At 40.6% G+C, this 27,051-nt stretch overlaps 1 protein-coding gene across 8 annotated transcripts in view; it reads right to left on the bottom strand.

Moving 5' to 3' along the window:
* Positions 1-27,051, bottom strand: part of MARCO (macrophage receptor with collagenous structure) — a 268,892-nt gene that overhangs the window by 144,604 nt on the left and 97,237 nt on the right. For 4 of the 8 annotated variants that reach the window (XM_089779704.1, XM_089779702.1, XM_089779700.1 and 1 more), the window contains one exon: positions 18,996-19,098. The exons of the other annotated variants lie outside the window; for them this stretch is intronic. The gene's annotated coding sequence lies outside the window, so the exon portion shown is untranslated. The remainder of the gene's footprint in view (positions 1-18,995; positions 19,099-27,051) is intronic. 8 annotated transcript variants of the gene reach the window in all.

Raw genomic sequence — 27,051 nt, forward strand, 5'->3', positions numbered from 1 at the left:
AACACTAAACTGAAAGGGCCCTCGAGAAGTCATCAAGTCCTCTCCCCTGCACTCGTGGCAGGGTTAAGCACCTTCTAGATCATCCCTGATGTTTATCTAACCTACTTTGAAATATCTCCAATGATGGAAATTCCATAACCCCTAGGTAATTTGTTCCAGTGCTTAACCACCCAGACAGGAAGTTTTTCCTAATGTTCAACCTAACCCCCCATTGCTGCAATTTTAGCCCGTTGCTTCTTGTCCTATCTTCAGACGTTAAGGAGAATAATTTTTCCCTTGCTCCTTGTAGCACTCTCTTAGATACTTGCTGCTATCATGTCCCTGCTCAGTCTTCTCTTTTCCAAACTAAACAAACCCAGTTCTTTCAGTCTTCCCTCCTAGGTCATGTTTTCTAGACTTTTAATCATTTTGTTGCTCTTTTCTGGACACTTTCCAATTTTTCCATATCTTTCCTGAGATGTAGTGTCCATGGATGGGGCACAAAACTCCCCTCACAGTCAAAAACATTTCCAGAGATTGGATGCCTAATCTGCGCTACCCCCACATTGTGAGTCTTTATTAATTCATAATCTTTTAAATATTTTAATACCTACATATTTTACCCCAGAGGACTGAGACAGTAGTAATATGAAAGGTGGTATAGTTCTAATAGCATTTTGATAGGTGTTTTTATCTGATGAAATTCCGTTGGTTTAATTGTGGTGAAAGCCTGTATAATTTTACGCATGATGTAAAATAATCCAAGGCGAGGAAGTGTGTGATTCATGATCAAATAATTTAAAAATGCATTTTGATGACCCAGGCATCAAATCCTAGAAGTTACGACCCAGACCAAACACATGGCCTCAGGAATGAGTGCTAACGGTTGTAGCATTCTCAGTTCTATGGCACCTGCTATCCCAGGATCTCAAAGGACATTACAAACATGTAGTGAAGTAAGCCCTGGCAGGCTAGTGGAAGCTCCTTGCTGGCAGACTGCTCTGTTTATGTTCTGACGAATCTCTATGAACATCTGTTGTTACCAGTCACTGATAGAGTGGCTCAGAATTGTCCTCCTTCCCAAGTTTGTCCTCATAGATTTTTTTTGGGGGGGAGAAGAGTGGGAGAGGGGGATGGAGCACTCAGGAAGGTAAATGAGTACATCTGTTTAGGTGGCCTATTATATAATTATTGTATTTAACTCCCCATGTTCAAGAGTGGGTGCCTACAGCTAAGCTTCAAAAACCTGGCTCAGAACTATTTCATTTGTTTACTTTGCATTTATGCCAGCATTTGCATATTGACAGCCTAGGAAATACTCTAAAACTACATTTGTACTGTACTGAATCTTAAACACTTTTTTAATTGATGGGGTATTATTTAATCAGCAATGTTGCCTAATATTATTTCTGCCCGTCTGTACAAGTGATTATTTTAACTACTTCTCTTGGACAAATGTGGACAAAGATATAAGATCCAGACATAGCCTTTCAGAAAGAACCCCCCCAAGCCACACCAAACTAATGTTCTAGATATTTAAAATCCAGATTTGATTGTCCTCTTTAGCTTTTCAAGGCCCACATTCAGGTTCATTATTTACTGAAAATTAATTTAAAATTTGCAAAAAAAATCTGATTGTTAGCACTGGAGTGGAGGCGTCTTCACATTGCCCCACCAATTTATTGTCAACCAGGTCTGGACGGATCACTTCCCAGAAAAACATATCACTCTCCATGCCTATGTGAGCCTTTATCCTCTCTGTAGAATTTGGACAGCCCCTCATGTTAGCTCTGGACAACTTATAACTTACACGGAGAACAGTCATGAGTATTTCTTTATTCCTTTCCATAAATATCCCGAAAGACAGCTAGTATAATGTATTTGAGACAGAAAGTGGTAGCTGGATGCATGAGTTTTGATTATGTAAAGCAATACATTTTTATCATATATATGATCTGAATAAATCTTATTACTGGTGTGTGAGCTTTGGCCCAGAGCAACCAGGAATTTGCCCAAATCTGTCTTAGATATGTTTATTGAGATTTGTTCACTATGCAGACTTACAATTATACATGTGATTCTGAAAGCTGTGACTTAAAGAAACAATGGCCCAAGACAGGTTGGATGCATGTATGAGGGAATAAGAAGCATATGTTGTCTGAACTGCAATTACCTCTCTGGTCTGCTTTGAAGGACACAACTTAATTCTGTATGTTGAGTCAGATACTGCACTTGCCAGCCAAGAGTAAGACACAACCAGATATTCTAGAACTTGACCTGTACTTTATTGCAACTCCATGATTGAACTTGGAGCTGACGGACAGAAAATGAGAGACTAGTATAGGAAAGAAAATTTGTTCTGTCATGTGAGATTACTAGATATCTTAAACAAGGTTCTGTAACTTAAGTCCAGGGCCTTCCAAACAATCTCTCTCATAATACTCGTCCGAGTGACCTTTTATTTATTTTATTATTTTTGCCTTGCCATTTGTAATTTGCCAATAAGAACTTCAGCCCCAAATTTCAAGCTTAGGTGCCTAAAGATACACACCTAAATCTATAGGTAAGCACTAAAATTAAAATTGACTGTTTTTTTGAGGCGCTGCACACCTACAACTCTCTTCAAATCTGTGGGTTCTAATACATCTGAAAATGTTGGTGCCTACAACTCTAATATTTTATGGGTATTTTAAGTTCACCCTTCATATCTCCAATTGCAATATTAACCAGGATAAACTGAAGAATACTCAACAGCAGCTTTAGAAAAGGCCTCTTTGCCTTACATTTAAGAGATGCTGAGGAGTATGTATAACAGTGATGTGATACTACGTGCCCATGAAGATTTCAGGCTACAAAGGTGACAACTAGAACTGACCAACATTTTTCAAAATTTTACCATGTTTACAATTTTTCATGGAAAAAAATCCCCCTTTCATTTTTGACCATTTCCCAACCAGCGTCAGTGATCAGTGAACAAACACAGGATGGAGAGACACTGGAGAGCAGTCAGATGGCTAGAAGCCAGAGAGAAACCCACCTATGGAATGCTTTTTCAGAAGAAAACTAGAGTGTTCCTTTCGGCTTGTAGAATCTACCTGACAAAGAGCAAAACTTCATGTCAAACAATAGCTTCTGCTCCAAATATTAACAACATAATTCCTAATCTAGAGCAGGTCATAAAAACCTGGGGATCAGAACTATTGTCTGGGATCAGAACCATATACGAGTATAAGTACCTGTCTCCCTATATCTGCCCTGCCACTCTACCCTACATACCATGATGAATCATGAACAGCAAAGGGCACGTGGTATGGATACAGAAGAAAACTCAGCGGTGGCCCTGCTGGTACATGCAAGATGTAAACATGGGAGAAGACCTTGCTTTTAACCTTTGACGGGTAGCTTTTTTTGACAGATTCCCATATATTTCTCCTGTTCTCCCCCAATGAAAGATCAGTCCAGGTCAGCATGAAATTTATCATTAAAAAGGGATCATATGAACGAGGAGAAAAATTCCCCTTGTATGTGTTAAAAGTAGTGACTTGACTTTCTTTGGTTTCATAAACCTGGGATCTCTTTATAACAGCTGGAGTAGGTTGAACTATTTACTCTTAAAAAAAGAAAACAAATTTAACCATCTTTTCTGTTTGGATAAACAAGAAATATTAAAGGACTACTACTAAGATAAATAAAAGCCTTCTTTTTGCTTTGGTGAAAAGTTTGTGAACAGGGTTTTTAAATGATTCAGTCACCCGTAAATGTAAGTGCGCAATATCATGATGCAGCTGAAAATACTGGGAACTAGACACAACAAAAAGAAACCAATGGATGAAAAAAAATCACAGCCTCCTCACAATATATGAAGCAGGAACATGATGAAGGAAACTTACCAGCGTTCTCCCAGGACTTGAAACATATTCATCAAGGAAAAGAGAAAATCAAGGTTGCAGGCTACAGATGTGAAGGGACTGGATCTTTCTCAAGAGATCTCTAGTATATTGGATTTTGTTCCACGTGTAGAGTGTGACCAAGGCTATGGTGTGTGCAGTTCAAATTTTAAAAGACCACTGGGAGTATACTTGTAAATGGAAGTTTTGCCCCTGAGGGCTCATCATATTTCACTATTCACGAGACGATGGGAACCACCAAAGCAAAGCAGTGAACAAACTGGGACCCATTAGGTCATGTTCCTCAAATGAAAGTCAGAGAGCTTTAAATGTGATCCAGGATCTAGGGAATTTAGAGAATTGTCAGGGTGGGAGAGGGGTTGTCAACCAAAGCTTGGTAAAGACAAATCATATTTACTTTAACAAGCCCTCCGTCTTCTTGTGAGAGAGCAGACTGTTATTCAGATGGAATTCACCACAAGGAGCAGCTTTTGTTACAGGCATACACTGGGGATTTCAATAGCTAAAACCCAAGGTAGAGATACCAAAAGATTCTGATGGCTAAGAGATGGGGAGAAAGAACTCTGCTGTATCTAACAGCATTATCATCAGATACTGAGCTATTATTTCCCAGCATCTGGAGTAGGGCAGGGTGCATCAATCTAGGTCCATCCAGATGATTTGAAAGTTGTCTGCCAAAAGCGATATGACATCTTTTCTAACAACCAGACCTTGTATGTGTGGAGAACTCAGCTGAGCCAAGATTTCTACCATCATGACTAAAACAAGGGGAAAGAGAGAAGTCCTCTTATGTGTCTGTAAAAAAATCAAAACTGACGATGCAGATGCTTATCTGGGGCTTGCCCTAAGAACAGTGCACCCAGTGGAGAAATTTATTCTCAGTGTAAAATCTCTGAAGGGTCAAGAAGAGAAAAGCTGTTCAATATGGTCAAACATCTTTTCACGCAGTAAGAGGGATAATTACAATCTACTTTGAAGCTAAAACTGGACAGAATTTAGTATAACACTAGACGAAAGGTTCACATGGTAGATTCGGGTTTCAGTTTAATGTTAAGTCTGAATTTAATATTGGGGAAGATACTAAGAAGCCACAAAATACTGTGGCATTTGGGTTCAATTCAGTGTAGCTCCGCCCCCCCCAGCTATGGATGACTGCCTGAGCTGTTTATACATCTAGGGCCCATAGAATCAGGTAGAAAATTTCATGAGAACAGACTTTCTTACTGGATTCCTGTTTCCGGTGTGTTCCAATGCTTTCCAAATTGGTTCACCGTCCCTTTTGGAAACATTAGGGAGAGGCAGAGTAGCAGAATATCTTACAATTATGCCATTAAAACTACGTTATTTAATAAAGGAGTTGAGCAAAGTTCATTGAAGTCATTGGGCAGTTTTCCATTGACTTAGACTGGCGTTGGATCAGGCCTAAAAGTGGAAAATTATGAACAAGTAGCTAACTATGGTTTAAGTTACAATTCTATACCATGGACATTGTTTGGCAGCACTGCACTGAAAGGGCGGTATTATACTACAATACTGGTTAACCTGGTAGGGCAGGGGAGGTATTTAATCATACAATAAACAGGCTTGGTTGTCAAAGGCTATGGCTAATTGCGAATCGAAACAGCTTGGGACAAGTAGACAGGGCTGGTTATAAGTTTTTTGCAGCACCAAGCAAAAACATTTTTGGTTGCCCGACCCCTTTTTTGTTGGCTTTTACACATGTTTGCACTTTGCAATTTTTTTTGGTTTTTTTTTTTTACTGTTTAAAATTTAAAAAAATGAAAACAGAAAATGTGTAGTTAGTGAAATAAAATTATTTTCTACTAGTGTACTCATTTAATTTTAACAAAATCATAATTACAAACAATTTGGGTTGAACTATACACTCTAATGAAAAACGTTAGTGTCTTCCGGTGTACCCAGTTTCTCATAAATTAAAAGAAGTTATATGAACTGAGTTTTTCTGGTTTTTATACTTGTGTAGCCTTTTCATAATTCAGTAAAATCTAAATTTTTTGCAATGGTACTTTCAATTGAAATGAATGCAAGTCCTGACAAACAATTTTAAGACATGGTGGACCTCAAATAATTTTTTAGTAATTTCAGTTTTGAGAAACTGTGCTCACCAGAAGCCACGGATACTGGTAATGTTAAAAGAATGCATAATGCTATAGCAGCGTTTGGAGTGAAAAAATCATTTCTTGATATAAATTCTTATACTTTTAGAGGAGAAGTTTTACGACTTATTAGCTCAGATAAAGCTACTAATTCATCATACAATTCTACTCCATCAATGTCAGCAGCGTTATCAGTACTGAGCGCTAAATGTAGGTCCTGGCAGTGCTTCATGAGGTCATCTTTAGAAAACTGATTTTTAATATTTCCAATATCGTATAAAATTTCAAAAGTTTCACAAAGATCTTGGAACTGATAAAATCTTTCTTCAATGGAAGTTATAGCTACATCCAAAACACAATAGAAACATTCAACTTTAAACCTTTCTTTTGGATTGAGAATAGGATCATCATGAACCTCATAACACAACTGTCTTGTTTTTTTTGAGGACAAATGAATTGTTGAGGTGCAGCCAGCCCAGCCCTGGCCGCCCCCCCCCACCTGCTGGTGCCCCTCGCTCCTGACCCCACAGCGCCCACAGCCAGCCCAGCCCAGCCCAGCCCAGCCCTGCCAGTGTCCCTCACTCCCGACCCAGAGCCCTGGGTGTTCCTGCCTCGCCCCACCCTCGCTGCCCTGAGGCCAATACCTGGAGGCCGACCCCTCCTGACAAATTCCCTCGGGGTCTCCCTTGAAGAGCTTGGTGGCCTGCTTGGCCTTGCGCTGGAGGTTGCTGATGAAGACGGGGAAGTAGCCGGCCTTCCAGAGGCGGCTCTGGCTGGGCCCAGGCTGGCCCCGGATCAGCAGCAGGTGCTGGAGTGTCTGGGGCAGGAGCTGGGGCAGGCAGCGGTGGGGGGGGGGGGGAGGTGGAAGGGGGGGGCTGTTCCTCAGCCCGAGGCCCGGCTGCTCCACCAGTACCTGCAGCTTCTCCAGTGCTTGCAGGGCCTTGTCCAGCGTGGTCCGTGTGGCTATGCCCAGGGTGCCCGGCTCTCTTGCAGCCGCCATGGCCCTGGGTGGAGGGGAGACTGAGCTTCCTGCACTGGGGCCATCCCCCCGCGAATCTACCCCGGCCCCCCGCGGGCAGGGCTGACCCGAAGTAGGCAGCAGAGCTGGGCTTCAGCAGGAGGCAGAGGGTGGCTAGCAGGCTCCGGGCATGCATGGTGCCAGCGCTGTGCAGTAGGTAGTGGTGTCTCCTGCGGCCCTTTAAAATCGGCGGGGTGGGGTGGGGCCAGGCATTGCCAGGGGCGGAAAATTCCAACCCTGGAAATGTGCCATCCCAAGCACATACTTGATTTGCTGGTGCCTAGAGCCGGCCCTGCAGGCGGACATAACTAGTAGTAGTGCCAGAGTGTTAGCACACATTTTTATTACTTAGGAAGTGTCAGCCAGCCTTGTGATGGATATGCCAAATAGGGAGTCAAGAAAGTTAGGTGTCAGCCTGCCACAAATATCTTGTGTGATATCGGTGAAGTTACTTGGGGCTCTCTCTTGCAAAGCGATGAGCACTCTAGCTCCAGTTCAGCAAAGCCATTGGTCAAAGCCATTGGTTAACTCACATACTCAAAGTTAAGCAAAAATGCTTTGCTGGATTAGGGCCATAATGCTCTGAGCCTGGAAGGAGATGGCCCAAAGTCTTTCTGTGCCTCAGTTTGCTCAGTCTGTGAAATGGGAACAATAATGCCTATCTACCTCATGGGTTTTTTATGAAAATGAATTAATTTTCATCTGCAAAATGCTTTGAGATCCTCAGATAGAAAGCCCTGTAGAAGTCCAAATTAATATTATCTTACTTTGGGGTTATAGTCTGACGTCAATAAGAGTCTGCATATATAACTGAAGCTGGAACTTAGTCCTTAATGAATTATAATAAGAATGACCTCTATGAAACTGAAGTTAATTGTAATTATATATGTTTAACTGAAACCAGAATATGGACATTTACTATATTTTTGACTGTGAAGGGAAACCCCCCCAAACATAGAGTATGAAAAACACAATACACTGATACTACAAAACTGGAAACTGAGGACCTGATCCAAAGTCCACTGAAGTCAATAGAAAGACCTAATGGGCAGTCAACACAATGGAAATGGCTCTAGAAGCATGGATAGTTTATGGAAAAATAAAAGACGATGAGAGTCTTAGTTCAAGAAACATAAAATGGAACTTAGCCTCCATAATCAGTCATATTCTGCAAAAGAAAGAGGTGGGAAGGCTTTACAATGATATAAGTAATCTGGTTATAGAAGGAGAGACATATGCCAAAACATTCGTTCACTGGCGTGAACATTATTAATGGAGCCATGATTGAAACTCCACGTCCCACTCTGTCCGGTAATTGATGGGGAATCAGGTGACTTGGCTTGTATTCCTGGCTCTGACGCTGAGTTGGAATATGATATTAGACAAGTCATTTTGCCTGTCAGTGTCTCAATTTCTTCATCTGGGGGGTAAGAATAAGCCTCTTTCCTCAGTAAAACGCTTTGAGATCTATGGATCAGAAGACTTATGCTATTATTACTACTGTAAACAAGTTTCATCTAGACTGCATTGTGTTATGCACTAGTCAAGCAAATAGTAAAAGAGAGTCTACAATCTAGTACTCCAATTTTGAAAACAAAAACTTATTATCCATGTGCATGCAAGCTGGTAAGCATCAATTTTACCACACACACATACAAACCGACCATTTTTCCCCATCAAAAGGCAATATTAAAAAATGCTGCTTAAAACTTTTAGCAGAGTTGGATTTAAAGATGTTTATTTTGCATATTTGGATCTCTTATATTGACAGTTTATTTTAACAGTCATCAGGCTTTAATTTTTTGAGTCTCAACATAAATTGGCAGTAAATAATTAATAAGTAAATTATTATCATTCCTTCCCCCACAATGCCTGAGACCTCCATAACTGCCTATAACAATGAACTTTTTAATAGCTAACGTTTTAAAGATGCTTAAAACCCATCATTTTGTGTAACTGTGAAAATGTAAACATTGAAAAAATCCTTAAATATAAACATTGTTGTTATTTGTCAACACGATACAAAAAATCAAATTCTTCCAAGCCAAGGGGTAGAAAGCACATGGTTGCAAAGACTAGCAATGAGCACAGCTAGATGGGTTTGTGATCATCCTTTTTAAAATGAATAATAAACTATAAAAATGATAAATAAAATAGCTCCCAGAGAGCAACAGGGGAATGCGCACAGTCTTGATTACCTAATTATGAAAGGAATATTACGGAAATGGAAAAAGTACAATATAGTCCCAGAATGACACAGAGACTGGAGGTCCTTAGTGATTCAGAAGTGGTTAGTGAAACGAGGTCTGTATTCGTAGAAAAAGAAAAGATTAAGAAGGGACATCACTGAACTGCAGAGAATTCTGGAGGGAATTGAGAGGCACGATGTTGCAGTTATTAGAGCTAATATCTAATATAAGACCAACGCACATGACTCAAGCCAGGGAAGGTCTTGAGCTGAAGGAATTTAATATTTTTTGTCAGTGAGGTTATTTTATAAATTAATAAATGGTACTCTTGAAGCAACCAGTCTGACCAGTTTTCAAAAGGGACAAGAAGCCAATACAAAGAAAAAAGTAGATAGTATATGGAGAACAACTGTTAACACTAGGAAAGGACAGGCCTAGCTGGACTTCCTGGCATCTTGCCATTCTAAGATTTTCTTACGTCCCTGTGTAATCTTCTGATTTTTGATTTAGATGTTTTGTGAAAATGCGGCCCAGTGGTTGGTACGTACTAGGCATTAGCCCAAGAAAAGAGCTAAAAAAATGTACTGTATCTTATTAAAGAATTTTTAAACGGAGACTTTGAGGCGCCATTTGCTTCTAGTTACTCATCTTTGAAAATGTCTGTTGTCTTCCCAGGCTATGCCCTTATGTGTTAGCATTAGCAGCCTGTGGATTTCTAAAACTCACTGGAACAGAAAAATTCAAAAAGGCCAACCTATGTCATTTAGCAGACCCAGCAACAGAAGACAAAATAAATATAAAGTAAAAAAAAAAAAAGAAAATTAAGTGAGCTAAACAATATGTAAGCTTTTCATGCACATAAACAGTTCCATCTGAAACAATGTTGATTAATGCAGCTTCTATGATTGCTATCTGGGAAAAGAATCTTTAAAATATTTACAATTCAATTTACAATATTTACTTACATCAAATTTTGAAAAAGAAAACAGAATTTATCTTTAGTTGTTTTTAATTTCCATCGATGATTCCAATATAAATGTTGCTGTCGGCACAAAGAGCACTCTACACCAGGAAGTGGATTTTGTAAACAATTTCTCAAAGCACTACAAAGTTTAAATTTTAATTTATCCATAATTGACAGAGAAGCAATTAAAAATGCTACAAAACGGAATTTCTCCCTCCTTTACTTTCTCCTCCCTTTTCATTTAACCGCAGTATAGAAAGACGATGTAAAACAATAGAACCCTAAGCTGCATGGAATTCTAAGCCCATCTTGCCTTAAAGCTACAATATGGATTTAATTTATATGCAAATGTAAGCAATAAAAAGTCAGACACTGTAGAAATTATAGTATTTTGAGTAGATGCTGCTACACAGGCATATGACCTAGCATTCTGATTTCAAGCAAGGAACTAATTATTATTGGTCACTAAGACACCTTTTTTTTAAATCACTCTCTTTTTTTAAGCAATGTGTAAAATTACTTTCTTAAGGGAAAGAAAGAAAGAAAGAAAGAACCCCCTCCAGAATATTGGGGAATGAGAGAATGAAAACAGCCAGAAATATCTCCTGTGAGATTCAACATCAGGATAATTTCACAGTCTCGCTTTTTGACTGCTGTGTCCTGAAACTGACCAGCACCATGCAAGGCTGATCAAAGGCCATCGGAAACATCAAGTAAGCCTAAATGGGGCTAAAGTATGCTAATAGAGAAGCTAAATGTACTTTAATCCTGTTATAATACAAGGTAACTTAGAGGCAGAGAAGGGCCTTGTTGCTTTTCCCTACTGGTTCCAGGACCCCTGCAAATCTTGAATAGAAGTAGCTTCCTATTCTTTTTTGCTGCTTGGGTATGGCTTTCTCAGATGCACACATAGGCCCCTCCTCCTCCGTTTACTAAGTGTCAACAGTCGGGTGAGCAAGACTTCTCAGCTCCTTAGATCAGTACCCTGTGACCTTCCACATTTAAGCACAGACCATTAGGCTAAGCTTTCCAGCTGTTGCCTGAATTATGAGGGATTTTTTCAGAGGAGGGCAGAGCTTAGTGGAACACTAGGCAACAGTTTTATATTATGTCCCGACTACCACCCAACTTGCTATGCAGATGAATGTGCACACGAGGACCTGCTTTTCCACAGTTGTTCAACAGACGAGCAATACTTAGTCCAAATAGGGCAATGCTTAAAATCCCTGGTTGTCCAAGTTCAATATCATTGCATTTACTCAGGGAATCCTAATCTAATTTTAGGGAGAGGAAACAAAGTAAACATTTTTTAGTTGTTCTGCACTGTACAGTGAGACTGAAATGAGGCCTCCGAGATTTTTATTTTAAAATTTTCCTTCTTCATTTCCTTCCTTTGTTTAGTTTTGTGCCTCCTGCACAAAGATACACCAGATAGGTAGCGCCGCACATCCTTGGTAGGTGCCCCAAACTACAGTGTGCAAGCCCCAGCTTATAAAGAAGTCTGATGTAATTGTAAAGCCAGCCAACTGCCTCAGTGACTGTATCAGAAGATTAAAAACAAAGGTTTCATTGAAGCACTACCTCCCACTGTGCAGCTGAAAGTCTTATGGCTGAGGCAAATGGCCCTAAATATCTTTCAGTTAAGTACAAATTACATCCTGGATATATTAAGCTGTAATGGTGCATTTCCAAGCGTCACTTTACTTGTGGGAGAACATCAGTGACGACTCAAAATGCTGACTGTATTGCACATGGAAACCAAAAGGAATTTAAGTTTTGTTCATATGAGATGGTTCCCCCTCCCCCATGGCTCTGGGTAAGCCTTGAGTTTCAAATGCCATAACCAGCATGTAGAGTACGTACTTCTGAAATCTATTGCAGAGAAATACTATCCTGGCCTAGCAAACTAATATCCATACTTACATTCCAAAGTGCTACTCCTCTGTATTAGCACCATTAGCTGTCTGTTAAGTCAGCAGAAATGTAACTGAATAAAAATGCTCCAGAAAATGTCTTTTTAATGTGGAATTATCTTTCATTTACATAGGCAACATCTTTTAACTGAACACAGGTTAGAAGTCTTTGGGTAATAGAAACAGCAATATAAAACTTAATGATTAGCATTCATTCTGCTCCCAAATGATCAATAAAATGCTAAGTTATCATACAATATGAAAGGAAGTCTACGAACATGCCTCAGCTTGAATTACTTTGTAAATACTCTTAGTCTACGAGAGGAAGAGTTAGCAGTGCCACACTATTCTCAAAGTGCTTAAAGAGACTAATGCTGCGGTTATTCCATGAGTAGTCTTGCTCTCCCGCTCGTTCCACCTGAGGAGTTCACACACATAGAAAACAAACGTCCTGGACAAAATATAAAAATGAAAAGCCCCTCTCTCTAACTTGTTCTCTTCTCATCAGATGTAATGGACTGCCCAGAAAAATCTTTAATTGATAGGGATTTATGGCAGAAATTCTTTGTAACCACTGAATAAGGCACAAATGACACACATGTCTATTAAGAAATCTTGTATGTAGCAAGTACCAGACTGTTATATGTACCAGACCAAATCCTACTTCATCTGACTCATATAAAGGTTCCAATGGCTTTAGCAATTCTATTTCTGTGAGGAAGTTGAGGACAAACTTGACCTATTATGTTCCGACAGATTAAATTAATATTAGTATTTGGCCCAGACATGTTTAGCCTTTCTTCAGATATTTAAATTCTGATTCTTATTTACTGTACATATATCAGAAAGAACCCAATTTCTAGTTATTACTCTAGCCAGATATCCATCAATTGTATCCGTTTGTCCCGACATCTATAAAAATTAACTCAGTTGCAGGCTTGTCACAATCATCAACAAAATAAAAGACAAACACTTCCTTCCTTCCTTCCTTCCTTCCTTCCTTCCTTCCTTCCTTCCTTCCTTCCTTCCTGATTGCTTTTAAATTATCAGCCCTATTTCTCAACATATTTGAAGCCTGACAAAGTTTTCATTTTTAGAAATATCCAGACACTTTTAGATTGTATGATGCTTTCCCAAGTAAAGATCCACACAATAAAATATTTTCTTTTCAAAATTAAATGCTTGATTTAGACAGCAAATTCCAGTTTTCTGGAGATGATGTTAATGATATTTCCAATATTTCGAAAAGGGCTGCTAGCTCCTGTTTCTTGAATGGAGAAAGAAACAGAACTGAGTTTTTCTAAAAATCAGTTTAAATCGAGGAACTGTTTTTTTTTAAACCTTTATGATTTCTAAGGTAATGATCATTCAAACTGTCTAGGCACAATCCAACTTCCACTGATATCAATGAAAATTTTAGCATTGATTTCAATATCTACAGCATCAGGCACTGTATAATGAGTAGAAAATGACACAAAAGTAACCCCATTGCAACAAATACCTGAATAGCAATAATGATTTGCCACTTAGGATTTGTTTTGCTCATTCATGCTTTTTAGAGTTTCTTATATTCATTAATATCTTTCAGAAAATTCTCATTTCTTCATCAACATTTTATTATTTCTTCATCAGAGATAATTAAAATTGGATCATGTTATTTCTGGGAATTATAATCTGAGACTTACTATTTTGCTCACATTAAAATAATTAATTGTAGATCTAGCAACAGTAAAGCACAGAGGAAAGTGAAGTGCAGTCTTGCGCTTATTGAGTTACAATAGCTGCTAAAACAGCCACAGAGCTGGTAAACCGACACACATTGACTAATATCGTATAAAACTGTGTGTGTACTAAGAACAATGGTGGTAGGTGTTGTCTATATAGTGCACATTGAATTTGCAACAGTGAATATTTTCAGCCTGAAAAATAAAATCAGTAAATATGATAAAGAGGAGTTGAGATAAGGTTGTCAAAAACAACCTTTTACAATACTGTAAACATTATATTCTATTAATATGATTTTTACTTGTGGAAATATATGTCAAATTACAATTCATGGGCCAGATCCATGACTGATGTAAATTAATATAGTTCCCATGTTTTCAGTGCAGATATCTCCATTTCCTGCCTCTGAGGATCTGGCCTCATATTTTGGTTTCACATGATTCAAAACTAAGCAGATTGAAAGTGGCTGAAGAACAGGAACTGCAGACAGTAACATCCTGGTTTCCACATATTTTGTTAAATGAATCTAATTTTATATAAACAAAACAAAAAACAAGCAAAAAATAACCTGGTAATAAGAAGCCAGTTTGCTACAGTGTATTATGAACTTGTCACTGACCTGTGGTGTATATGATTTAGTTGGGAGGCACATTTTAGGCACAAGATACTGATTATGCCTCTGAAGCACTGTTCCCGAGACTGAAGTAAAGGAAGAATAAATATATTTGACCTTGCAGTAATGAGTTAGAGTAATTAATACAGGAACCGGAGGAGACTGAGAGACACTAACCCCATTTGGACATGCTCCTTGCTAAATTTAGCTGTGGTCTGGCACTTGGATACCATGGTGGAAAGTACAATGGAGAAGAAAGATGAGGGAGTGAAGTCCTGTGCCAGGCTATGGTAGAAGACTGGGATTCAGGCTCTGCCTCTGACTTAGAGGGTGACTTTGGGCAAGTCACTTCATGTTTCTGGGTCTCAGTTTCTCTCTATTGTATAAACACACACATAGGGAACATCTTGACTAAAGTCTCTCTCACTAACAAGAATTACATTCTATTCCTGGCACCTGTAAGGACCTAGCAACATAAGATGAATATTTGCCACAGGCTCTCTCCCCTTATTTACAGGTGTGTGCCCTGCCTGCCTGCCTTCATCAGATATTTGTTTCCAACTCTGCCTGAAAGTGAGGGAAAGCAAATATTTTCTGTGGGGAGGATGGGCTTGCAAACACACTGCTCCAAAACATACAATTCTAATACTTTCTTCAGCTAATTTAGAACAAAAGGTGGCATTTTAGCAGGAACAACATATTCATTCTGCTCCTTTTTTAGGATCTAGTGTGCTCTAGACGGTGATCGGGGGAAGACACAATCTCAATAGGAGCATTTGGCTTCTTTGCACAATGCACAGGGAGTTGTGTGGAGGATGGCTTCCGGATCAGCTGTGTGGTTAGCCTGTTGATGACATGTCTGGGCTGCTTTTCCTGCTAGACTCTGTTTTATTATGACTCCCTTTTGAGCCTCCTAAATATACAGCCTTACCCTGTCAGCTCCCAGGGATAGCTTCATGCACTGGTACTGCCCAGGCCTATAACCTGAGTAGGGCCATTGGATCCATTTTCACAGTGGCATTGGGTGATTTGTTTTCCCCCAGCTACTTTAGCAAAATGCTTTAGAGGTCTGCATCTAGAAGGAGGGGAAAAGATCTGTAGGGAATATCAGAATCTTTAGCTACTCCCAAAACCGAATGTTGCTGGTTCATTTAGAAATAACAACTGTTCAATTTTAAAACACAATGTTCTATTTCTTCAGCTCCCTTTCCCAAATATCTGCCAGATGCATTATGCAAAACACACCAAACAAAAGGATCAATTCCAGAGGATCCGTTTTCTGTCTTTAAGCAATAGTGTGTGATTATGTATTACTATTATTATTAGCAATATCTGTAGGAGCGCGGGAACACTTGGCAACCAAAATGACATTGCAGACCTGTCTGGATTGGCACATCAAGAAGGACCAGAGGTGCATGCCAGTGTGTTTTTGACAAGAGCCCTTCTGGCTGTGACAGGACACTGTGTGGGTCATCATGTGATGGGGGGTGTTGGGCATGCAGGGCATTGCTCTGTGGGGAGGTACCTTGTTTTTATTCATGGGCATAAGAGTGTCAAAGTGCACTCCTACCTACCACTGGCTAGCACAGATGCTAATGAGTGTTGGATGGGCAAAGGAGGGGGGAAGGACACACCTCTTATTTTGCAAAACTTGAAACTTGGGCAGGTGGTATAGACTGGAATCATAGTCAAGACTTTTTTTGCACTACTTTGAGTACTACAACGAGAGCCTGCCCTGCTGCATGTACTCAGTGGGGCTAGTAAGGAGAGATTATCTGTCTCCAATGTACAGGCAGTCCCCGAGTTATGCGGATCCGACTTATGTCGGATCCGCAGTTACGAACGGGGATTTTCTCGCCCCGGAGGACTGGAGCGGCGGGACGCCTGGTCCCACCGCCCACCTCCTCCGGGGTGAGAAAAGCTGCTCCCCATCTCCCTGGTGTGCTGGGGGAGCCAGCAGACCAGGGAGACGCGGAGCAAAGCAGTGGAGGACCCGGGCAGGACCCGCGGCGCTTCCAGATCAGCGCCGCGGGTCCGGCCTGGGTCCTCTGCCGCTTTGCTCAGCGTCTCCCTGGTCTGCAGACCAGGGAGACGCTGAGCAAAGCGGCGGAGGACCCAGGCCAGACCCGTGGCGCTTCCAGCTGATCTGGAAGCGCCGCGGGTCTGGCCCGGGTCCTCCGGAGCTTTGCTCCACGTCTCCCTGGTCTGCTGGGGGGGTAGCAGCTAGTGCCCCCCCCCCAGAAGACCAGGGAGACATGGAGCAAAGCCCGGGGCCTGTGGTAGAGCAGGTGGGGCGCTGCCAGTTGGTCCCGCAGCACCGCTCCTTGGCGCTACTGGACCAACCCGGCAGCACCCCAGCTGCTCTGCCCCAGGAGTCCTGATTTAGCCACTGCTGATCAGTTTCAGCAGTGGCTGAATCAGGACGCCTGGAGCAGAGCAGCTGGGGTGCTACTGGGTTGGTCCAGTAGTGCCGAGGAGCGGCCGTGCTACTGGACCAACCCAGCAGCACCCCAGCTGCTCTGCCCCAGGCGTCCCCAAGTCAGCCGCTGCTGAAACTGACCAGCAGCTGACTACAGGAAGCCCGAGGCAGAGCTGCTCTGCCCCGGGCTTCCTGGAATCAGCTGCTGATCAGTTTCAGCAGCAGCTGACTTGGGGATGCCTGGGGTTCTTAAGTTGAATCTGTATGTAAGTCAGAACTAGCATCCAAATTCAGCCGCTGTTGAAACTGATCAGTTTAAGCAGCGGCTGAATCTGGATGCCAGTTCCGACTTACATACAGATTCAACTTAAGAACAAACCTACTGTCCCTATCTTGTACGTAACCCGGGGACTGGCTGTAATATTATTGGGAGCCACCAACTCATAGAATCATAGAATCCTGGAACTGGAAGGGACCTTGAGAAGTCATCCAGTCCAGTCCCCTGCCCTCACGGCAGGACCAAGCACCATCTAGATCATCCCTGATAGATGCCTGCTCTTAAATATAATCAGTGATGGAGATTTCACAGCATCCCTGGGCAATTTATTCCAGTGTTTAACCACCCTGACAGTTAGGAAGTTTTCCTAATGTCCTGTTACATATAACCTTACAAGTGCTGTCTAACTGACTCCATGGCCAGTTAGATCATGAAGAAATGCTCTGCCGCTAATTATTCTGCACAGTGGTTCTGCATCACAGCAGCAAAGATGTTCCTTGCTTGAACCTCTCTGACTAAAATAATCAAATTGTTTATTTAGTAGAGAGCTGCAGTGCTGTTGGCTAAGGATTTTGCATTTACTGAAGTGGATGAAATGGTTATGAATTGGATAATATTTGGGCAACTGATCTTGATTTAAATAAAGCAATATGCTTTCGCTAGGACACATGAATTGGCAAAAGACCAGGTAAAAAAATCAACATTTAAGGAGAAGGCAGCGTATGGAGCAGCAAAGCCTCACAGTGCCTTTAGGAACCTATGAAAGTAAATATCTCATGCACATAAGCGTGCAGATGACAAGCCTCTAGATAAGAGGGGAGCCTCTGGCAAAAGTGGGGGGAGAATTGAAGCCATATAAATCCCTAGGAAAATTACAGATGAGTCAGATTTTTTAAAAGTATGCAAATTTGAGCAAATTCCAAATAATCTACTGGGGACAGGTGAGCAGCCACAGATGAATTTTTACCCGTGCTTAAACAGGAGTAGCACAACAATCAGTTGCCAGACTGGATCAAGGGTTAGAACCACAGGGTTAGAAGGGATCACAAGGTTCCACACAGGCGACTATGGGAGAAAAGTGGTATCAGACTAATTCAAAACCAGATATGTGTGTACAAGTCAATGTAACATCCCCCTAAGGCACCTTATCAATTAGAGATCTCTAAAGCCATCCCAAGATAACTGTTTCATTAGAGGGGTAAGCTACAGGATGTGCAAGGTTCAAGCACCACAATATGTTAGCAAAATGAGCATGCAAAATGTCTAAAGTTTTACATTTCATATACAGAAGCTCCCCTATTGCTTGGTATTAGATTATGCTTGTATCGTAACTTGATCAAGTTAGTATAATCAGTCAAACATCTCATTTATGGTACCCTTAATACTTGTGAACAAGACAACTTAATTAAAGGGTATATTAATGTATTGCATAGATTAAGGCAATTTCCTGAGAAATGCTAGACTAAAACTGGATACCATTGTAGATCATATAGTATGTGGCCTCTCCCAGCTTCACCTCTACAAAAAATCTTCAATGCAACACAATGTCAATGAGCTGAATAGATGCTGAGGCTAGAAAACTTAGGGATAAGTGACGAAGTAGCTGAGGTGGGGGAAGTCCAAGGGGACAGCAGAAAAAACAAAGAAAAGACAGCTGAGCCTATGTCCAATTCATGAGAACTCAACACAGTAACCCAGCAACACCGTTGCCATAGTCCTACATGTGATGATGCAATAAGTAAATTGGCCGAGGTTCAGTTTTTCACTGTCCTTCATGCCACAGCTACGTACCGAAAGATAAAACTGATCAAAGAAAGAGCAATATTGACCAACATTAATACTCCGCAAGGGAGGTACTGAATCACTCACTGACCTTTCAGTGTCTGTTCTAGAGAGGTGCTTGGAGAGAAAGGAGATACCGTGATTTGTGCGGTTGAAGACCTAGTGAAGACCATGGTACTAATCGACACGGCATGCTGCAGAGGAAGAGTAAAAAGGATCACGTAAAAACAAACAAACCAAGAACAAATGCTTCATTGGGGCCACTGAAATATTGCAGTCAAATTGACTCTGCAGAGGATATCAAACCCATCTTTGCAAAAGCAGCAGCAATCACTGATATGAGGCCACAAAGACGCATGCAGAGCTGGAAAAACATATGAGGGAGGGATTGTCAGAAGTCTTGGCGCTAGTAAAACATTTTCTGAAAAAAGACTCAAGAATTTCAGCAAGAATTTGTCTTCACCAGAATGAGGCAGTTACTTGTCAGGGCAGCATATTGCTCCACATCCTCCTACAATATAAAGAGGTGACGATTCAGGTTTGTGCTTCTAAGTGACAATTCGAAGCGGTGTTACTGCTCAAAAGGAAGCTATTGATTTATGTGTACAACTCTGACAACCAAAGAAATAAGATAGAACGAAAAAGAGGTGTGAGCACATATAGGCCTGGTCCATATTGGACCAGGCAGGTCGGCTTAAGGCACGCCATCCAGCTATGCAAAATGTGTAGCTAGATTTGGCTTACCACTGCGGCATCCACACTGCAGGAGGCTGATGGGAGCACAAGCTCCCGCCGGCTTCCCTTACTCCTCACAGAAGGAGGAGTACCTGACACCAATGGGGGCTCTCAGTATTCCATTAAGGAGTCTGCATGAGATCCGCTAAACTGAACACTAGAAGATTGACCTTCGGAAGGTCGATCTTTTCTGTAGTGTGGACATGCCCTATATAGATCTGGAAGTGCTTCGATTATAACTTGTGTATGGGAGAAAAGTTAAGCCGGGAAAGGCAATCATTAAACAAACAAACAAGACCCAGTCACCAAGGTTACAAAGAATGATATTGCATCCGTGACAATAGGATATGGTAGTGAAACACCAACCAGAAAACTATACTATACTATATTACACTGATAGTTTCTGTCAGGGCATGGCCATATCACACACAAGTTCATTTAGTCATGTCCAGTTTACCTGTATCAGACAGCACAGTGAGAAAGACTAGTGCTGTAACTAAGCACAATCTCCAGTTAGCTACATCTATCATTGCTGGTTTCCCAAGAGAAAGACAATTGTGTCTGCCATAAGATATTGTTCTGGAGATTCCATAAGAAGCTAACTGATACTGAAACTCCCCCTCCCCATCAAATTTATGTTTCACAATCATGGAGATCTAAAACAACATTCATTCATTCAAACAGACAAGGTGGGTGAGAAAATATCTTTTACTGGACTAATTTCTGTTGGTGGAAGAGACAAATTTTCAAGCTGCACACAGAGGTCTACACTTGGGAATACATACAGGAATTAAGTTATACAAGTTTAGAATCAGAATCTATAGTTTCAGCCTCATACAAATATACAAATTTTAAAATTTCTAAAAAATCTAATTTGTCTTCTGCATTACACCTAACATTTATGGACCCCATGAACCTTTATCACCTGCTATCTAGTCTATGACAGAAGATAACACTGGGGTCTCTATGTAGCTTACTTTCATGGTAAGAGACTGAAAAACACTTCCCAACACCTTGCACATACCAATGATTTTTGTTACTCAACCTTTCATGATCAAATGTGCAAAGAGAAAACTGATACTGGACAGACCTTGAAATGCTCACTGGTACAAACCAAAGTACAGGAGACCTATACTACTAGAAAGATTTGTTCATCAGGACTTCACAATACATCTGATCAAAAAGAATACGCATAATCAGGACACACTATGATTACAATGTATAACATTACCCAAGGCATTCATGTTGAAAAAAAAAGGGGCAGACTGAATCTATGAACATTTATTATACCAGAGTTCATCACTGGTTTGAACATAAGTAGCAATCTATAGACAAATTTTGTTTTCACCAATTATGATTATTATAGTTTTATAACAATTATAATAATTTTTATGTATAAAAATAGTAGTGAATACTGGATATTCGGTACACTCTAAGTTTATATCAACTTAATAATTTTTCTTTTTCTTCTGTAGAGAGAGCTTCTACATTAGACAATATTTTTTAAAATAATTTTTCCTACCTGACTACTACCTATCCAACTATCCAATTTCACCAGAGTTATCAATATGGGGAGCGCGATTGTAGATAACTTGGTAGCTCCAGAAGCTGTGTTCTGCTTTCCGTTAATTAATCTTGCTAAAAGTATGTTCAACACAATGGTAAAAATTGTTTCCAGAGATGGGAGCCTATCTATATTAGGGCCCCAATGTTGCTAAATACAGTAAGCAGTTAAACCTCTCTTAAGAATGATACAAGGTTTATAAGAAGGGGAATGTTATACTGTACTACTGAAATTCATCAGATGGCGCTATTACAAATAGTCTTACAACTTGGCTACATCTACACTGGCATGATTTTCCGAAAATGCTTTTAACGGAAAAGTTTTCCGCTAAAAGCATTTTTGGAAAAGCACGTCTAGATTGGCAGGATGCTTTTCCACAAAAGCACTTTTTGTGGAAAAGCGTCCCTGGCCAAACTAGATGCGGTTTTCCGCAAAAAGCCTCGATCGCCATTTTCGCGATCGGGGCTTTTTTGCGGAAAACAGTACTGTGCTGTCTACACTGGCCCTTTTGCGCAAAAGTCTCTCGGAAAAAGACTTTTGCCCGAACGGGAGCAGCATAGTATTTCTGGAAAAGTACTGACAATCTTACATGAGATCGTCAGTGCTTTTCCGGAAATTCAAGCGGCCAGTGTAGACAGCTGGCAAGTTTTTCCGCAAAGCAGATGATTTTGTGGAAAAACTTGCCAGTCTAGACACAGCCCTTGTGTTTAACAGATAGTATAGGCAGCTAGACCTTAGGAGAAATGTTTTTTTTTGTGGAGGTGCAGTTCATTCCATGTGTAAAGGTCACCATCTTGCTGAGTCTTTCTTTGCTTAAAATGATTTCTTAGGTTATGGGTTGTTTACAGAGTATCAAAAATATTATGCCCATCTTGGGTACTCTTGACAGCGGGACTATTTCAGTATCCCGAAATAGTAATTCCCATCTTTAAACGTGCCTGTTATTTTAAAATATATTTCAAAATGACAGGCGCGCTATTCCGGTGTCCCTGTGACCCTCATTCCACGAGGGCTAAGGGACTTGTTGGAATAGTGCTTTATTTCAAAATTTGGCACCGTCTACACAGCAAAATTTCAAAATTACTCCAAAATTACCTTACCTTTTGAGGTTAGGGTACAGTGTACATGCACCCCTTCTTATTAGTGCTGCACAATGCAAGATTTATCTCTATATCACTAAAGAGAATATTTAAAGGGAAAAGGATAGAACACAATATGAACAAATAGGATGAAAGCTTTGTAAAAAATGAACAAACAATTGAGGATCTTAGAGCCAATGTTCCCTCTAATTTTTTCCATCCATGTGTGGAATAATTTGTATGTATATCAAGGCATGTGCGAATGTGCACCTCCAATAGAAACACAAAACTAGCTGTGAGCACTCTGCTAATCAGGTGGGTGGCATTTGCATATCTCCTGAGTGGCCACACAAGTGCATAGTTTACAGGAAACACTACTTATAGCTAGTTTGAGATTATGTTTTTTAACACCTTTAATATACCATTATTATTTCTTTGAAAGAAAATTCATGGCTCTAAATGTCCCTTGACTTTCACTAGTTTCCAGTATTTCCCTGTAGAACAGCCCTTTATTTCAATCAGAAAAACATCCTAAAACTTTAATTTATCTTATAACTTATGAACCTCTTAAAGATGCATTTTGTAATTTGAATTGACCATTTTTTATATTTGGATATAGGGAAAGCTCGTGAGAGTCCTCCTAAAATATCATAAGAATTTTAAAACACTCTTGTGTCTATTGAAAAGTAATCAAGAACAATCTAATATTCCGAATGTACAGCCGTTGTTTTGTTTTGCATTAAGAATTTTACTAATCAATCAGATTAGTAAGTGAAAATATGCTGCTTTGCATGCATGAACATAGACATGACTTTTAGCAAATCTGAGATCATTCTTGCCAATAGCCCCGTTAAATTGTTTTTATCAGTCTGGTTGACTGGAATGTTTGAGTATTTACAATAGACTCAAGCATATTAAGCTGAAAGTCTTTCTGATATACTGCCAAATTAGACATGGCTAAACAGTTGCATAGCAATCTTCAGCTGCCTCCTCCAAAATAAAATTTTAAAACTAAAATATATCTTTAAAGATTCCAATCCAAATATTTTAATTCAGAATTTTTATGAGATGACTTCTTAACTATTCTCTTTCCCGAGCTTGTGGTAGGATTTCTGGTACATAAAGAGAGGACATGACTTAAGTCATATGTAACTAAACACCCATTGTAAATCAAGTGTTGTGGGAACATGTAGAGTGTATTTACTCCTGTGTTACATGTTTGTGATTCATTCAACCCTTCTTTTTACTCTCGTACAATGGCACCTGATTTATAAGCCAGGAGAAAGCCAGGAAAAACTTTTTTTCCATGACAAAAACTATTAATATGGCAAAAGAAAGAAGGGACGGTGGCAGTGATGTAAGGCAGATGATATAAAAGATGGAGTTAGTGAGGTGGAGAGTAAAATGATTTGGCTAAGGACTAAGAGAGCTACAATATCAAGAATCTTCAAGGTTAACTCCTCAGGTACACTGGAACAAATCTACCCTAAAAGCTGGTTTACTAGCTCTGACCCAGCATAGCTGTGGGCTCCATTACCTTGGCTGATCCTCAGCTTCTGTTATGAGACCATGTAATTTAGAATGAGTCCCTGCTCATCCATCTTGCATGAGCTTAGAGGACTTCTCTGAGCCCAAATCTCAGTTAGCCACTGGGATACATCATCCCACTCAAATGCTGGTCCAGTGCCTGCCAGGTTGGGTCTGGGAGGAGCAATAATTGGTTAGTGATCTGCCAAGCAAAGCTTTATGGCTGGGATTAAAAAAGAGAAGTTGTAGCATCACATGTAACATAACCCTGGACTTAGTGAGTACACAGGTTGCATGTTATCCAGATTTGGGGCAGGGTCTTGCCTGTTCTTAGATTTTTACATAGCAACTGTAGCCAAGAGCACATTTTATTTCCATCAGAATGTGACAAAAAGAATTCACCCTTCTTTTACAGGAGCAGACTTTGCAACAACTATCCACAATTCTAAAGCCTTGAGATCAGCTTATTATAAAAGCACTATTACATGGGGCTACACCCTTTAGGAAGTTTGATGAGGTGCAGAACATGGCTGCTTGCTTACTAAGCACTGCCTTATTCAGGGAGCACATTATGCCATTAGCCCACAGTTCACACTGCCTTGTAATTAGCTTCCAAGTGAAATTTAAGGTCTTGGTTTTGACAATAAACCTTCAATGGGACCTGGGAAACTGAGAGGGTGCTTCTATCCTCTGTGAGATCCCCCTCACCATTGTAATCAATGAAGAACTTTACCTGGGTCTGGAACCTGTAATTTCAATAGCAGGAGCTCCAGAGCAGATGTTTCCCATGAAGAGTCTGGAATTCACTACCCACTAGGTTCAAAAGGGCCTGGAATTATTACTGGATAAGGCACATTTATCTTTCCTCTTGGGTTTTAGTGATGTGACAGGTTCAGAGGCAGTGGGTAACTTAGGGTGCAGCTACACAGCACAGTTATTTCAAAATAACAATAGAGTTATTTCAAAATAACAATGCGAGCATGTACTCAGCAATTCTGTTATTTTGAAATAATTTCAAAATAATGGATGGCTTATTCCAACTTCTGTAAACCTCATTCCCTGAGGAATATCACCTATTCCAAAACAGATATTTTGAAATAGCTGTACTGTGGACACTCCACTGCTGCTATTTTGAAGTAGCTCCTTTCCAAGGCCATTCAAAGTAATTATTCCCTGCTGCTTCCAGGGCCTGTAAATTGAGGTAGCACATCCAAACAAGGAGAGCCTGCCTCGGACTAATTTTGAGGCTTCCCTGTAGTCTAGATGTGCTATTTCGGAGTATTTTTTTTCCAGAATAGCTTATTCTAAAATAAGTGTGCAGTGTAGATGTACCCAATGGCTGTGTCTACACTGCACCCCTTTTCCGGAAAAGGGGTGCAGTGTAGACACAGCCATGAGTTTTGCTGGTGAGGGTGCTATTTTAGTCTGAGTTTGTTGCACACTGATTTCTATGCTTGGTTTTTGTGTACTTGAAATCATTTTTAAACTGCTTAGAGCCTTTGGGGAAAAATCATCTTTAAAGAAATAAAATCTAACTGAAAACTAAAAGAAATGTAGGAGAGGATAAAAACAAAACGGGGCTTGAAGAAGACACCAGAGTTTCACTCCACTGGAAATGTTGTCCCTCTCTGAGAGTCATCTTCTAAGACAAGCCTCCTGCCCCAACCCCCAACAGACTCTCACACTAAACCTCCCAGGCTTATTCCACCCCTCACTCCTGCAGATAATCTTCTCAGCCCTCCAGGACGGACTCTTGTCTCACTCCCACTTTTGAGCCCTTGATCTTCTTGCTAAGAGCAGCCCAGACCACACTGACAGGCAGCTGCTCAGATCACACAGCTGTACAATGCCTCACTACCTGATGCTCCTCATCTGACTCACTGTGATGTCTAGGTCTCTCCTCTAACAGTGGGAGAATCTTGCCCTAATCCAGCCCTAAAGATTTTCCTCAGTTTTTCTTTTTACCACTATATTTTTAGTGAGGGCTGAAGTCTAATGCTTCCCTAGGTGATGTCATCCCACATATGCTCTCCATATATGCTGTTGTTAGCCACAGTTGAGCAGCTATGATTTAGATACGCTTTAGGGCCACCACAAGTTATTGGGCTCAATACAGGAGTATCTGGATGAAATTGTACGGCGTATGTTCTACAGGAGATCTGTCTAGATGATCTAATGGTTCATTTTTGGCATTAAAAACTGTGGCTACAGTAAAAAAATATGCACACTAATATTCACTCATCACTATTTTCCTTTCGGTAGGGCTGGTATCCCTGGTTAAGTCTGATCTATGTGAATGTTTGTAGAAAGTGAAGTGCAGACTTTCATGCTTGACAGATTATGCAAATCCATTTTTACATTGACTCATGCCCCATATTCACCCCAGACAGATATGCTTGCACGCTCCTCCAGTTAAGGACCAGAAACCCCGTCATGTGACTAATCTGACCAATCATAACTGAGCTAGAACCCAGCACCATTTTCTAACCTAAAGGGTACAGTTCAAAAATCAGTCCACAGAAAAAAAGAACATAGAGAACAGTAAAAAAAAAGAAAGGGGAAAAAAGCCAACCCCAAACCTGCAGGATAAAGCCCAATAATGAATAAAGCTGAGGAAATGGTGGTCTGTTCATGGAATAAGCATGAGCAGAAAAACAAGTTAAATTAGTCAGAGCATTTATTCATTCTGAATGAGTCACTCTGCTCCATTGTTAGCTGCCTCCCACACAGGCAACATGGACTTAATATATGCTAGTACGGGGAGGGCTGAATCAATGTACAGAAAAATATCTTCCTACATTCCAAGAAAATAGTTTATCTGCCCCCCTGCCATCTTCACTCCTGGGCATAGGGTTCTTCTTGCTAGACTCAGCATTCCCTTGCAGGTCATGGAGATCGTTGTTCAAACAGGCCAAAGTTTGATGAAAAAATTCAGGAAAAACAATCAACATAATTTTCATGATTCCAGCCCCCCTCCCCGCCCCCCGTTTTGGCTTCAATTAGCTCTAAAGCGGCCATAATTGCCCATCCCATTTCTGACTAGCTCTCATTGCCATCTGAAAAGATTTCATGGTCTAAATTCAGCAACCAGTGTCCACATCACAGCTGACCTACACAACAAGCTGCAGAGGTTGTAGACAAGAGAGGCCATAGTCTGAACAAAGCCCTGGCCGGGTTGATTTAGATGGGATTGGTCCCGCCTAGAGCGGGGGGCTGGACTTGACGACCTTCTGAGGTCTCTT

The sequence above is a fragment of the Pelodiscus sinensis genome, chromosome 7 (genome assembly GCF_052426305.1).
Source record: "Pelodiscus sinensis isolate ZL-2025 chromosome 7, ASM5242630v1, whole genome shotgun sequence".
Classification (NCBI taxonomy): Eukaryota; Metazoa; Chordata; order Testudines; family Trionychidae; genus Pelodiscus; species Pelodiscus sinensis.